At 41.7% G+C, this 14,866-nt stretch overlaps 1 protein-coding gene across 10 annotated transcripts in view; it reads left to right on the top strand.

Moving 5' to 3' along the window:
* The window catches only part of ZNF438 (zinc finger protein 438), a 197,513-nt gene that overhangs the window by 86,353 nt on the left and 96,294 nt on the right, over window positions 1-14,866 (top strand). For 9 of the 10 annotated variants that reach the window (XR_016391846.1, XR_016391843.1, XR_016391842.1 and 6 more), the window contains one exon: window positions 2,586-2,663. The gene's annotated coding sequence lies outside the window, so the exon portion shown is untranslated. Of the gene's footprint in view, window positions 1-2,585; window positions 2,664-11,477; window positions 11,670-14,866 lie in introns of those variants that run through there. The other variant, XR_016391850.1, reaches the window with a different exon arrangement.

The raw sequence follows: 14,866 nt of genomic DNA, 5'->3' as shown, positions 1-14,866 counted from the left end.
TGCCTCTCCTCTGCAGAAATGTAAACCTGGCTTTCGTAGGCAGTGCTATTTTTTAACTGTACTATAACAAGTTATATTCTTTAACTTGATCAGTGCTGTCAACCAGAATCATCTCAAGATCTCAAATGCTGAAAGTCCCTCTGTTTTCCTTCCTCCTCTTTTCTGGCTAGTGTTTTCCCTTCAAAGCCTCAAATTCAGAGTTTCCTTCAGTTATATACTGTCTTTCCACCTCTCTTTCCCTCCCCCCTCTCTATCACAGCAGATGGCCGTGCTATTGATCTTAACTCCCTCAACTGTACGCCCTTCTACACAATAATTTTTATCTATATCCGTCACCCATCCTTTCTTCCATTTCTAACCATAAAGAAAAAACAGTTTCTCCTCTTAACATGGCGAACTCTAACCAGACGTCTTTTCCCACCTTCTCACCAGACTTTGCTCCATTATTAACCTCTCTTCCTTTTACTGGCATTAAAAATGAAAACAACAAGTCTTGTTAAAGATTCAGCTTTCCTTTCAAACTATGCCAGGCCTCTTAGAGTAGTTAATTCCATTTCTCCATTTTCTTTAATTCCCCCAATTACTGGAAGTTTCTGTTCTCTTTTATTGCCATCCTGAAATTTCTTTCTAAGGTCACCAGCGCCTGTTAAGTTATTCTTAGCCCTCCTTCCACCCTGAAAAGACAGGACCGGGTGCTGCCTCCTTTGCCTCTTCTTCCTCAACTTCACTGATGGACCGCAGACTTTGTGGAAAGCTCCCCTCTCAAATAAGTAAACCTTTTAGAAGATAAGCAAGCTGTCTTATTGACTTGCTGTAACAAGGGAGACCACACAGATGATTCTGAAGGACTGCCTGCTTTAGGAAATGAATTTAGGATTTTTATAGGTTGATTATAGGTTGATTATAGGTTTTATAGGTTGATTATCAAGCTCTAGGGTAAGAGGTCAGAAGTGAGCTGGGTCTTTGGGTTGGTTGATTTCTTAAAGTCATGATCAATGCCCACACGCAAGGTGGTGATTGAAAGGGAAGGTCTGTGGCTGCCGAGGACACTGCGTCTGTGACTGTCTGACTGAATGCTGGTAACCGTTCCAGCCCTCGGTCTTGCATAACTGATGGCGTGGTTATTCGCGTTCTCACTTTCAAGCACGTCTTCAGTGTATTTTTGACGATTTAAATCCGTTGCAGTTGCCCTGGTTTCCCCTTACCTTGGCTATTACAGTAACAAAATAGGTCTCACTGCCTTTCGAATCTTCTCATAGTAACTGTAAAACCAGAGCCATCTTTCTAGGATACAAATTCGAATGAGTTTCCTACTGAAAACCCTTGGCGGCTCTTTTTATGTCTAAAATACAGCGGCATATACTGAGTGTGGCATTCAGCCCCTTTTCCAGTCCTCGTCTGTCTGTTGGTCTGTGGGTTTCCTGCTCCCTCCCTCCGTCCTGCTTTTCCCCCTCACTCCCTGCCCCCCCTTTTCTCTTCCTCACCCCCAGACTATGCTTTTATTATAGAAGTATACTGACTTTTCTGAGCTCATACTCTGTATTGTGGCCTCTGTGCCTAAAACAAAATAATTTTTGTTTCTTCTTGGAACGTTATTTGTTTCTAAACCTTACCTTTATCCGATTGTTAAAAGTCCTGTCTCTTTTCAAACTGCATTTAAATGTCACCTGTACAGAGCATGTTACTTTGCTGGGACTATGTAGCAAAATACTACAGACTGGGTGACTTCAACAACAGCAGTTTGTTTGCTCAGTCTTGGAAGCTAGTCATCTGAGATCAAGGTGTCGCAGGCTTGATTTCCTCTGAGGGTTCTCTCCTTAGCTTGCAGATGTCCGCCTTCTTTCCTTGTCCTCACATGGTCTTTCCCCTGGTGTGTCTCTTTGTGTCCTAACTTCCTCTTCCTATAGGGGCACCAGTCAGATTGGATTAGGGCCCACCCTAAAGGCCTTATTTTAATTTAATCATATCTTAAAGGGCCTTATCTCCAAATACAGACACATCCTGATGTACTGGGGGATGAGGGCTTCGACACATGATTTTGGGGGGTTAGAAGACACAGTTTAGTCCATAACACAGAGCCTCTGTACGTCTTCCCTGCAGTAAGGAACCCTCCCCCAAACCCGAAGCACTTTGGACCACTTGCAACGTTTATTGTATTTGCCTTGATGTGGGGTTTTTCTAGTTGATCTGTCTGTCTCTGGTGGTTTGTGGGTTTCCTAAGGACAGGAACTATCTCTTACTCAACTTCATCTCTCCCTGCTCTCTAGTGCTGAGTGGGGCTTGATTGTTAGCTAAATTTTAAACGATTCAGTGTAAATCAGGCTTAAATATCTAATAATATATTTTCCAGAAGCTTTAGGAGATTGACATAAAATATATAGGAAGGGAATATGTTATACTTCCTATTTTAGAAGTCTTTGAGCGTAGCTTGAGATTTTTATCTTAGGTTCTTAAATTATACATAAGTAATGTCAGTTTTATAGAACTAAATAGAACTCTTTTATGATGTTTAATCATCTAATTGGCTTCTGTGAGCTACCTATCAGTTCTTTCAATTTTATTACTTCCATTACATTTGTTTTCAGATCAAGATGAATGTCATGTCTCAACCAACACTGAAAATGTGACGTTTAGAAGACATTTGCTAAGTCAAGTCACCTCATGTAAGTCTGCTCACATCTCTCAGCATCAGCTTAATATTGATTTAAAATGTAAAGAATTAAGTTCACCACCTTTGAGGCTTTCTCAACGCTAGAATTGCTCAGAATATCTTAGAGTCCCCTTGTATGTTGAATCACTGGTCTTTGAAAATAGTGGAAAGATGATTACTTACTAAATTTCATGTGCTTATTAAAAATATAATGTTTAAAATCAAGGTATTATTTTAAAACTGAGAGTAGCACTTCAGAATCGTCCTTTATTTTGTATCAAGTCTAGGCAACAAGTCCCAGCTGTGTGCCAAACTTAATGGTTCTAAAACGGTTTTCCATTGTAACAAATGTTTTGTTTTTCAGTTTCTTAAGTCTTTGTACGGTTTTTTAAAATATGTTCTTGATCATTAAAGGGCGATATATAGTAACTGGAACCTTAAATGGTTAACTATTTATTCAAAAAATGTAGTTTTGAAAAGTCATCTTAACCAATCCCAACTATTATAATTATCTCCTAATGGTCTTCTGTCTTCATTCTGTCTTCTATCCTGTTTTTGTTGCCAGACAGATCTGCACGTAGAACCACTCCAATAATTTTAAAACCCTTTAATGGCTCCCCACTCACTACTGGATAGAATCCATGCCTTCCCCTGGCATTCACAGCCCTCTCCCAAGCTCCTAAAAATACCCCCCGCCTTAGCCAACTGAGCTCTCTCCCGTTCTCTGACTTCTCATTCTTGTCTGTGCCTCTGCGTCTCAACTTGGACTGTTTTCTTGGTGTTCTCTGTGACGTCCTTTGCTCCTCCCTTTCTGGTTTCTCTGCCGGTTGAAATCTTGGCGCAGGCTGGCCCCTCAAGGCTCAGCTCAGGTGTGGACCCCTCCACGAAGCTTTCCCTGATCACTCCAGCTAGAAGCACGAGCTCTTCCCCTCTCTGCTGGCTTCGCCCAGGATTTTGTTTTTACCACTGTTTCAGCACATTTTACCCTGCAGCTTTAGTGTGTGTATTGATGTCTGTCTTATCTCCCACCCGAGGCTGTGAGGGCCAGAAAATCAAACCTCTTGTCTGACTTATTTTTGTCTTACGCAGCATTCGGCAATAACCTTTAATAGTGCTTGGTAAATATTTGTATAACAAATTGAGAATGTGCCTGGACTTTTCTCCCATCATCCCCTTCCGTCTTTCATCCTTACAGACACATATGGTCCGTATTCATGGCAACTGTTCTCCCTCGTTGTGCCCTCCTGGCAGACCTCCACACTGCCATCTTATCCTAGGCAAACACTGACCGTGGTGTAATTAACAAGATACGGTCAGTTCCCAGCCTCAGAAATAAACTGTAGTCCCAAAGTTCATGTCTAATTCTGTTGTTTGGAATGCAGAAAGCATTTTTCCACAAAAACAATGTTATAAATAGTGGTTAGGTTTCTCAGCCAGCCCTCCCAAGACTAGTTAACCCAGAAGTACCAGTGCAGCCTCCGTGTATCACATTGTTTTGTAGAGAACCTCTAACTCTGGATATGGAAACACATCTCTCATTCCCTCATTCCCTCATTTCTGGGCAGCCTGAGCTGTAGGAGGGTCTGAGCTGGGGCTCTGGCATGGCCCGTCCCCCCATATTGGATACCCTCATACCAGCAGCTTTTTGGTTTTCAGTATTTGCATAAGGAACATTTACCGATAGGTCACTGATACTCTCATGTCTTCGGAATTGAGGGCAAGGGGACACTTGCTCTTCTCATCCTCCCACAGTAGATTCGGATGGTAAATAGGGCTTCAGCTGCCCTGTCACATGGGGGTTAAGTCAGGTATTGACAGATGAGGAGTGCCTTGCTACTGCTCCCTTTCAGTTGTCCTGTGGGCTTATGGGAATTAAATATATAAGCATGGAAAATACTTCTCTCTATAGGAAAAACACATTTCTAGGCATCAGCTCTGTATTTGACATGACATCAGTTTTGTGGACAAGTGATTCTCATTCCTACGTGGGCGTAGTGATGCTTTGCCATGAAAAGCACCCGTGTATGTAAACAGCCCTGGAGGCTGACGGTTTCTGCTGTCAGGCTGTAAGAATAGCACTCCATAAAATTTAGAGAATTTAACATGTTCAGCATCTTATGAGCTTGGAGCACAGAAGTGAGTGTCTATTTTATGTTTAGTACTGTCCTAGATGCCGGGGACTGGGGAATGGGAACCAAAGATAATATGAAAAGTGTCCTTTCCCCTCCAGGAGCCTGAATCAGGGAGTAGAGTATGAAAGAAGCATTCACAGTGCAAACAATATGTTGTTAATTGCCATAAAGTACTTCAGGGAGGTAACAAACGTTCTTAGGATGATCAGAATGGCATGATTCACCATGGTTATAAAGATAGTGGTGGGATTTCATTTAGTCTTAGAGCAATGGTGAAGGTCTAAATAAAGAGCTAGGAGAGGAAATGATATTCCAGGTTGGATTAACAGCATGAACAGAGGACTAGAGTTACAAACAGACAAACGAAAACAGCATTACTGGCTGGAACAGAAGGTTTAGTTTATGTCAGTGAAATAATAGGTGGGAAAATGGCACCAGTGGTTCCACCTTGGCAGTGAATAAGAGTTCATCCATAGATCTTTTTAAAAATACAAGTCCCTGGATCTTAACCCCGGAACTAATAAATAGAATTGCTGGGGCATGAGACCTAAGCCTGTTTATCTTTTAAAGCTCCCCCAGTGGTTGAGAACCACTGAATTAGAAGGAGGGGCTGAACGTAGGAGTCAGGCCTCTGTCCCTCAAGCAGTGGGAAGCCCTCAGGGGCTTCTGAGACGGGTGACATATGAGCAATGGGTGTTTGCCAAGATAAAGGATTCATCAACTGCATATGAATGGCAGAGAAATAAGAACCAGCTTGAGTTTGAGCAGTGGCGGTGGGAAGGCAGAGGTCACATGTGTACGTGTGCATGGATGTATGGGAGTCAGCGATGTCAGCCTTGACCTCGGCGTGATTTCTTTTATAAACCGCTTATACGACTTCACCCTCATTAGTCTGATCTGTTTTCTCTTACAACCTGGCAACTTAAACAGTAATTTCCGCCAGTTTGCATTTAATGGAAGGAGACCATTGTCTCCTCATGTCCACGTCTAACTCATAATCATGAGTGACGTTGTGTGTATGAGGAATGCGACCTGTAGCGTACTCGTAAAGCGTGTACTAACCACCCACGTGTGCAGTAAGACAACCTCAGTTCTCACTGGGCAGGATTGTGCCAACAGCCAGAGTCACATGTACGATACTTACTGGCACATAATTCTCTAGCATCTAGTTGAAATTTGAAGAAATAGTCTAAATTATGCTATGCGCTTTAATATTTTTAGCAACAGATTTGATAAGCGCTTCATTTTTCTGGCAGCAGACCCACGCCTGCTTCCTGACAACAGCAGCTGCCCTTCCTCTGAGTTCATGCTTCTCTCCTGCCCACACCTCCTCCCCTCCCCTCCCCTCCGGGCCCATCCCCTGCTGGTGTCTGTGCACCACACCACACCCCATCCTCACCCGGGGGCAGCAGAGAGGAGATGAAAGCAGTCAGAATTTCACTTCTCCTTTGCCACTGACACGGCCGGCTGACCCTGGGGTCTCACACTCCTGGCCGACGCCAGACGTGAAGGCTGCCAGCGTATCCACACTCAGAAGTCTCAAACCACGCCTTAGTCGGACATGTTTCCCATCTCTTTGACGTATTTTAAATAATTTATGTTTGGCAACAATGGGCCATGTTTATTAGATGGCAGAGAATAAATTCAAGGTGTGATGTTCTGATATGACCTGTCCCCTTTAAAAAAGGATTCAACATGGATTTTTAAAAAAGAACCACTCTCTTGGCTATTCTGTAACAGTACATACAGTGACAGCAGTTCCTGCTCTGGTCTTCTTTGCCTGTGGCAATTAATTTACTCTTGTGTTATCAATATCTCCAGATCTCTTGACTTAACTTTTTTATAACAACTTAGGCTTTCACTAACCATCCACATGTTTAACCAGACAATGGATGGTCTGCTCAGATTTGAGGGAGCCTGTAGGAGAAAGGGAAGCGGGGAGAACTAAAATTTGTTGAGTACCCACTCCGTGCCATGTCCTTTACATGTCTTTTATGATCTTAACTCCATTTTACAGCGGAGGAACTTGGGATTTAGAGAGGTTTTAAAAATGCATCTGATGTCTGAAGTCTAGTCAGCGATAGAACTGGGTTTTGATCCCAGGTCTGGCTATCTAACTGTTTAAGCAGACTGATCCTACAGGTCTGCGTGACTTTTATTTGTTGGGAAACATCAGTGAACTTGGAATTGCTGGGGGGGGTGGTTGGGTGTAAGCTTTACCTCCCTCACTAATAACCGTGACCATTTTAATGAAATTTTTTTAACATCTTTATTGGAGTATAATTGCTTTACAATAGTGTGTTAGTTTCTGCTTTGTAACAAAGTCGATCAGTTATACATATACATATATCCCCATATCCCCTCCCTCTTGCGTCTCCCTCCCACCCTCCCTATCCCACCCCTCTAGGTGGTCACGAAGCACCGAGCTGATCTCCCTGTGCTGTGTAGCTGCTTCCCACTAGCTATCTGTTTTACGTTTGGTAGTGTATATATGTCCATGCCACTCTCTCACTTCGTCCCAGCTTACCCTTCCCCCTCCCCATATCCTCAGGTCCATTCTCTAGTAGGTCTGCGTCTTCATTCCTGTCCTGCCCCTAGGTTCTTCATGACCTTTTTTTTTTTTTTTTAGATTCCATATATATGTGTTAGCATATGGTATTTGTTTTTCTCTTTCTGACTTACTTCACTCTGTATGACAGACTCTAGGTCCATCCACCTCACTACAAATAACTCAATTTCGTTTCTTTTTGTGGCTGAGTAATATTTCATTGCATACATGTGCCACATCTTCTTTATCCATTCATCTGATGATAGACACTTAGGTTGTTTCCGTCTCTGGGCTATTGTAAATAGAGCTGCAATGAACATTTTGGTACATGACTCTTTGAATTATGGTTTTCTCAGGGTATATGCCCAGTAGTGGGATTGCTGGGTCATATGGTAGTTCTCTTTGTAGTTTTTTAAGGAGCCTCCACACTGTTCTCCACAGTGGCTGTACCAATTCACATTCCCACCAGCAGTGCAAGAGGGTTCCCTTTTCCCCACACCCTCTCCAGCATTTATTGTTTCTAGATTTCTTGATGATGGCCATTCTGACTGGTGTGAGATGATATCTCATTGTAGTTTTGATTTGCATTTCTCTAATGATTCGTGATATCGAGCATTCTTTCATGTGTTTGTTGGCAATCTGTATATCTTCTTTGGAGAGTAATGAAATTTTAATTTAAAATATTTAATGCCCTCAGCTTCAGTTTCCTCATTTATCCTAGGGGGATAAAACCTGCTCTACTGACCATTTGGGATGGTTGTGAGAATAATAAGCTAGTGAATTTCAGTATGATTTTACAGGTATAAAAGCCCTTGAAAGATTGAGAGATTTTTAATGAAAGCAAAAAACAAGCAAAAACCCACAAAGCATTAAATGAGATGATTTGGATAGATTTTGTGGTATTTCACTTCTTAACATTGCTCTACAAACTTTCCAAATAATATTTGTCAGTTTTGTAAGTCCCCACCACCATGGTTTGCCAAACTGCGTCACTGAATTAAACATCTCAGTGCAGCAGAGAGAGTCCTGGCTACATACCAGGTACCTCATTTCACTTACCAGAAGCAATCATTAGTTTCTATACCATATCCAACAGGTCTGAACTCTGGTAGATACTGAAATGTTCGTAGCCAGTGAGGACTCAGAACGTTCTAAGGCTGCTCACTAGTCATAGACTTATCGGACTAAAGTTAATGTTAACATTCTCAGGATAATTCTTTATATTTTTGAAGTTTTTTATAAGCCTGAGTAATAAAGTCACATTTTGTAAAAGTACTTCCACAAAACTGCTCTTCAAAAGTGTTTCCAGGTTTCTGGGCAACGTTCATAGGTTACAGGATGGTGAATACCGAAAGAGAGCTCTGAGCTATTGTCATCCACTTAAACTTCTTCCACGTCTACAGAGAAGAGATAAGAAATGTAGGGAACTCGTTAAGTTACAAGGACAAGGCTACGAATGAAGTGCCATGAGCCTGAGAAGTACCAAGGTCATGTCCTAGGTTTACCCCAAACCTTTACCCCGTTAAAGCCCTAAGTCTCTCCTGAAAGGCAAATGCCTTAGGAAGACCAGCTGAGACCATGGAAGAATAGTATTAGAATAGTATTCAGATGTGGATCCAGAAGACTGCACCTGTTCAGTCTCGGACCCAGAAGTGCGTAGGGCTCTTCTGCATCTGCCATACATCCCAGGAGGGGTCCCTAGTCCTGAGGTGCTGACTCCCACCTGACTTCTAGTGTCAGTACTGCGCTTGCTTCCTACATCTGGCGGATGGATGTCTCCAGGAAGGGAAAGGAGACACAGGAAGCAAAGTAAACATACAAAGCAGAGACTGTCCATAATTGTGGACCATGTTTGGCTTGCACAATGTTCTTTTTAAACACGAATTCATTATTAACTAGCATTATTCTAACTAGTTCCTAATTGAATTTGCTGTTAATTAATTTAATGTACGAATCCAGATTTCTGGGTTCTTTTGAAAACTGTCAGATGTGGCAGCTTTAGTCCTACCTTTGCAGGTGGCTGTCGTCCGTTAGAGCTGACGAGAAGTTGCCTCAATGAGATGGGAGCCTGTGCTTTCCAGTTCTCACAGCCCCACCCCTGGCTGTTGGTTTCCTTTAAATAGAAAGAAGAGGAAAGTTACATGTTGCTTATACTGCCATTTGTGTTAAAATTGGAAATAACAGGTTGATAGGATAGCATATTTCAGTATAAGTGAAAGACTATGTTATTGTCCTAGGGCTGTTGTAACAATGTACCATAAACTGGGTGGCGTGAAACAACCAAAGTTTGTTCTCTCATTGTTTGGAGGCTAGAAATCTGAAATCAAGGTGTTGGCAGGGTCCTGCTCCCTCAGAGGCCTCAGGGGAGGATCCGTGTTTCCTCTTCTAGCTTCTGGTAGCCCCACGTGCTCCTTGGTTTGTGGCAGCATCACTCCAGCCTCTGCCCCCATCTTCTCTTGGCTGTCTTCCCTGTGTCCAGATTTTCTTCTTATGAGGACAGTAGTCATATTGTATTAGGGCCTGCCCTAATGCAGGACAACCTCATTTTAACTGAGTTATGTCTACGAAGACCCTATTTCCAAATAAGGTTACGTTCACAGGTACCCGGACTTAGGACTTCAATGTAACATTTTGCAGGGGCACAATTCGACCCATAACTGATGGCATATTTCTTGGTGGAGTGCAGAGTAATAGTTTAAGGGCAGAGGTCCCTGGAACAGGGTGCCTGCATTCGTACTTACAACTTGCGTGCTCTGTAATATTGGACCAGCCGCTTACCCCTCTCAGTGACTCTCCGTGCCCTCATCTGTCAAATGAGGATGATGGTACCCGCCTCACAGGGCTGAAGTGAAGACAAAGTGAGGTAATACATGGAAAGGACTTGGAACAGCGTATGGCACGTGCTAAGTTTCAATAAACTGAACCATTATTATCGTCACTGTTATTCACTCTTACTCACATACACAAGTTCTGTGCATGCAAGGAGTTTCCGTGCCCAAAGCTGTTATTTAAGATAGCATTATGAAGCAAGCCATGGACAAAGTAGAAATAATAGATAGAAATGCTGCATGAAAAAAAAAAAAGCAACTTAAACCAATAAAAAAGAGAGTGAGAGAGGCTGGAATGTTAATAAGATTTACTTTTTCCTGCAAATAAAAGAATCATAATACATTAAAAATGTTTAGTCTCCTCACTGTATTGGATTACCTGCCCAGCCTCTAGATGCGCTTGAAAGTGATAAAGACCCAGGCAGGAACTTCAGGCCTAGAGGGTTAGATGTTGACTCTTGGGCTGGTGAGCACAGTGGCCCGGAGATAACACTGGGGAGGTTAGTCCAGGGAGAGCATCCAAGGAACACATTCCTTCTAAGTATCCCCGCCTGCCTCCTTGGAATCATGTTATTACTGTCTGCCTCCTTCCCATAAACCCTTGCATTGAAATTATCCTGGTTTCCCATCACTGGGCCAGAGATTGAGGCCGAATAATTCTTTACATTTAGACCCTACTTTTCTTCCAAAGGGACCAAATATTTTGAGATATGTTATTTCATTTTTCCACATAGCGTTTATGTAAGACAGCCGTACAACTTGAATTTTATTAAAAACTGAGAACTCCAGTAGAGAAGGTTTAAAGAAATGACAGGACTTTCTGAAGTCCCTGGAAGAAAATTCTTCTACAGCTTAGGGCTATTGGGTATGCAGTACTACAGAACGTATATGTGCCTCATTCTCCAAGGTAGCACTGTCCTGAAAACATGAGAATATTCAGATAAAATCAAAGCGTCTTACCTAAATGGTGAAAGGGGCATATGGGTATGATATTTACTATTTGTGATTTTGTTTTAATAAAAGAAGTTAGGCTATTTTTGGCAAAGAAGTGGTGTTGTGTCATTCAATTATTAGTAATTTGGAACATTTCAATCAAATGATGAATTCATCAGGACTCCTTCAGTTGCAAATGCAAGAAAGCCAGTTCAAGCCAGCTTATGAAAATCAAAGGAACTTAATTGTTTATATAACTATGGTTTCCAGAGGTACATCTGGCATCAGGCATGGTTGCAGCCAGGAACTCGGATGATCTCATCTGGACTCTTTTTCAGCTCTGCTGGTTTCTTTATTCGTCATTCTCCAGACAGCATGTGATCAGTGAGATGACCGGCAGCGGCTTGAGACTGTCATCTTCTCAGCTGAGCAGTCCCAACAGGAAGAGAACTTGTGGGGCTAAACACCTTGCTGCCTGCCTTAGAGAAGATGCGGATCAACCCTCCTTGACCCCGTGTGTGATGAATCATCACTGAGGCCCAGCAGAGGGCATGATTTCCCAGTGCTTCAGTAAAGAGGTGTGGTCCAGGGACTGGAAGCCCCCCTGGGGTCTTCTCGTGCAGCAGAGAGGCTTCCTCCAAAGAAGGGTGGTGGGAGTGTGTGCTCAGCAGACCAAAACTGTAGTGTGTGGTGGGGACTGTAAGCTCTGATTTTAAGATGGCAAATAGAGAACTTTCTGCCTTCTCCTATTACAAAATCCATCCAGAACAAAGGAAATAAGAAAAAAAAATTCCGGCTCTATCTTTGATAAAAAGTAGGTGACATTAGTAACCCTAGTCCACAAATATGAACACAGAAGAAGTCATATGACCCTGTGACTTAGCCAAGGACAGTGAAACACCTAAGCCCCACAGAGGAGAGTAACACGCCAGGAAGCAGCTTTGCCCTGTAGAACCCTGGGAGGTCTCAGGTTAGGCTGGAGAGGGAGCTAAGGCATCCGGTTAGAAACAGACCCCGCCCGCTGAAAGTCTGTGAAAGGACCAGTTGGACACTCGGATCCTTGTCTCACCCCAGCCAGATAAACTACCTTCCCCACAGCCCAGGCAATGGAAGGTTTATTCTCTGGAGATGTTGACCCTTCAGAGAATCGAGGCTCAGGGACACGGGAGCCGTGGAGGGTGGGGTCAAGTAAACATCCGCCCTGCTCTTAGGGCATCAGGGGCCAAGTTCCCAGTCAGGTGCTGGAGGATTGTCCAGAGAGCCTGATGGGTCCCAGAGAGGCTTCCTATAGGGGTTCCCCACAGGGAAAGCCAGCTTGCTCCCCACTTGCTCTTCCGTGAAACTGACCTTCAACAAGCTCAGCCCCCAGGCAGAGCCGCCGTCTTGCTTTACTAATAACTTACACATAAATAGGGAGAGTCAGCCAAGGATCAACAGGTATTTGGGAATACCTCCCATATGAAAGCAGAGATAAAGCAAACAGAAATAACTCTGAGGGGACAAAACAGTAGGGAAAGAAACAAACTGTAATTACTATCTCTGAAAATGTGAGAAGATTTTGCATAGCAGAATCCTTTTTAAGAAGGAGAATTAAAGGAGAGGAAAATTAAAGAATAAGAAGTAACTCACAAAAATTAGAAATGTGGTGGCTGAAATCAATTCCTTAGAGGGATTGAAAAATAAATTTGAGGAAGAAATAATTAGAGACACAGTCCAGAAGATTCTGTCACTCACTTATACAAGAGAAAATTTGGAGAGAATTATCAAAGAAATAATACAAGACACTTCCCTAGAACAGAAAGAAAAGATAAACGGTAAAGTTTCCAGAGAAGAAAAATTGTCATATACAAAGTGTTCTGGATAAGAACAATCAAGGGACCTCTCAACATCAGTACTGATATAGAAACATAAATTGTGAAATATTCTCTTAAGGGATAATTTTTGTCATTAAAAAGCATTTCTTCTTTTACCTGAGAGTTAGTTACTGTCAAATATCTCTAGTTTCCTTAGCACATTAAAATATTCCACTTACAAATTTTCCATTATTTAAACTTACTTAAATGTTTTATATAATCTGAGGTAAACCTGAAAATTTGTGTTTCTGAGATTTAGGATATTTTATGGTGCTTTTTTGTACCATAAATACATAAATATTTTATGTATTTTTTGATTCACTAATTCACTCAACAGATAATTGAGTGATCTTTTCTCAAGGTACCGTGGGGTTGATACTTCTTGGTTTTGTGTGATAGTCCAACATCTGGTCCATAGTTTTATAGTCAGTGATAATAAATATGACTGATTTAGAAACTCACTGATGATACTAGGGTACATGGTAGCAGGACCTGCAAAATACTTCTCATTTTTTTTTTGTCCCAACATACTGTGATATCTTTTTTTTTTTTTTTTTTTTTGGCCGTGCCACATGGCTTGTGGGATCTTAGTTACCCAACCAGGGACCGAACCTGGGCTGGCAGTGAAAGAGCTGAGTCCTAACCACTGGACCACCAGGGAATTCCCCAAAACATATTGTGATTAGAAGTGACAAAGTTTGGGTCCTACTTTTCAAATATGTTTGGCTCTTCTTTTTATACATGTATAAAACTATATTAATTGTGAGTAACAAAGTATCAGTGTAGAATATTAGTTTTTGTCTTGTCTTTTATCAGTGTAGAAGACAGAGTCCTGAGTGCTAATTTCTTCCAGAAATTAGAGGCATCAAAAGTTGAAATTTAGCAAACACTTTTTTCAAATTTTATTTATTTGAAAAAATAATATTTTTAGGATTTGATGAATATTATTTTTGACTATATAACTAATAAAATGTATTATTATGGTATTTTTGGATTAAAAATCTTCTCCAAATAGCATTTTGGTTTTTAAAACATTCAGAATTTTAGGTTGTGAACGTTAAAAAAGAATTGAAATTTTAAGTGCAGTGCAGCTCCCTCCTCTTTTTGGACTAGTTTCGAAAGCCTAATGAAATGGAAGGCAAGTGTCTTTTTCCACTTAAAAATGGTTATATTTTATTTCTTAATGTACTATAATGAGAACAAAATAATATAGAAAAGTCAAGAAATGAAAAAGTGCCAGGATTCTTCTTGCCAATATAACTTTTTAGAATTGTGCTGAGTTGCTTTTGCTGTAAAAACCAGACCCGGTCTCTTATGGATTCTCCAGCTAATGACATTTCGTGGAGGATTTTTGTAGTTCTTTTGGCTTAGCGAGGTCGAGAATTTTGAATTAGAATTATAAAACTGGAAGGCATCCTCTTATTCATTTTACAAATGAAGGAGCTGAAGTCCGGAGAAATCATGATTTATCCAGGGTCATACAGTTAACAGCGAGGGTTGGAGGAGAAACATGGCCTCCTGGCAGGCAGTTCAGGGAGTGATCTTTGTAAAAGACTCTTCGGGTTTATTCTCACCACCATCACGTTACGTGTAGTGTCCATAATTTATTGCATTAGGCCCAAGATGCAACTTACAAGTTTGTGTTTAATTTTCTGAAGCTGAGGGAACATTTAGAATTAGGAATACTGACAGTGACCCAAAAAAATGGAATGGCAAGAAGCATTTGCAAGAACTGTTGCCTGGGGTAGAAGATGTCCCTTGCTTAGACTCTGGCCCTGCTCTCTAGAAGGAGCTCCATTGTTCATTATTCCCTAGGACCTGAATGTCTTCTGGAAGGTTCTTCTTTGCCCATCTTCCGCCAAGGTCACGCTTATACGGACACTGGGGGAATATTCCCGCCTTGGAGGCTGTGTAACCTTTGT

This window comes from Delphinapterus leucas, chromosome 2 (genome assembly GCF_059928025.1).
Source record: "Delphinapterus leucas isolate spDelLeu-1000000601 "Yukka" chromosome 2, BTC_Dleu_Yukka2, whole genome shotgun sequence".
NCBI classification, from domain to species: domain Eukaryota; kingdom Metazoa; phylum Chordata; class Mammalia; order Artiodactyla; family Monodontidae; genus Delphinapterus; species Delphinapterus leucas.
Note: the sequence above shows the minus strand (reverse complement) of the source record. Positions and strands in the feature narration are given on the sequence as shown.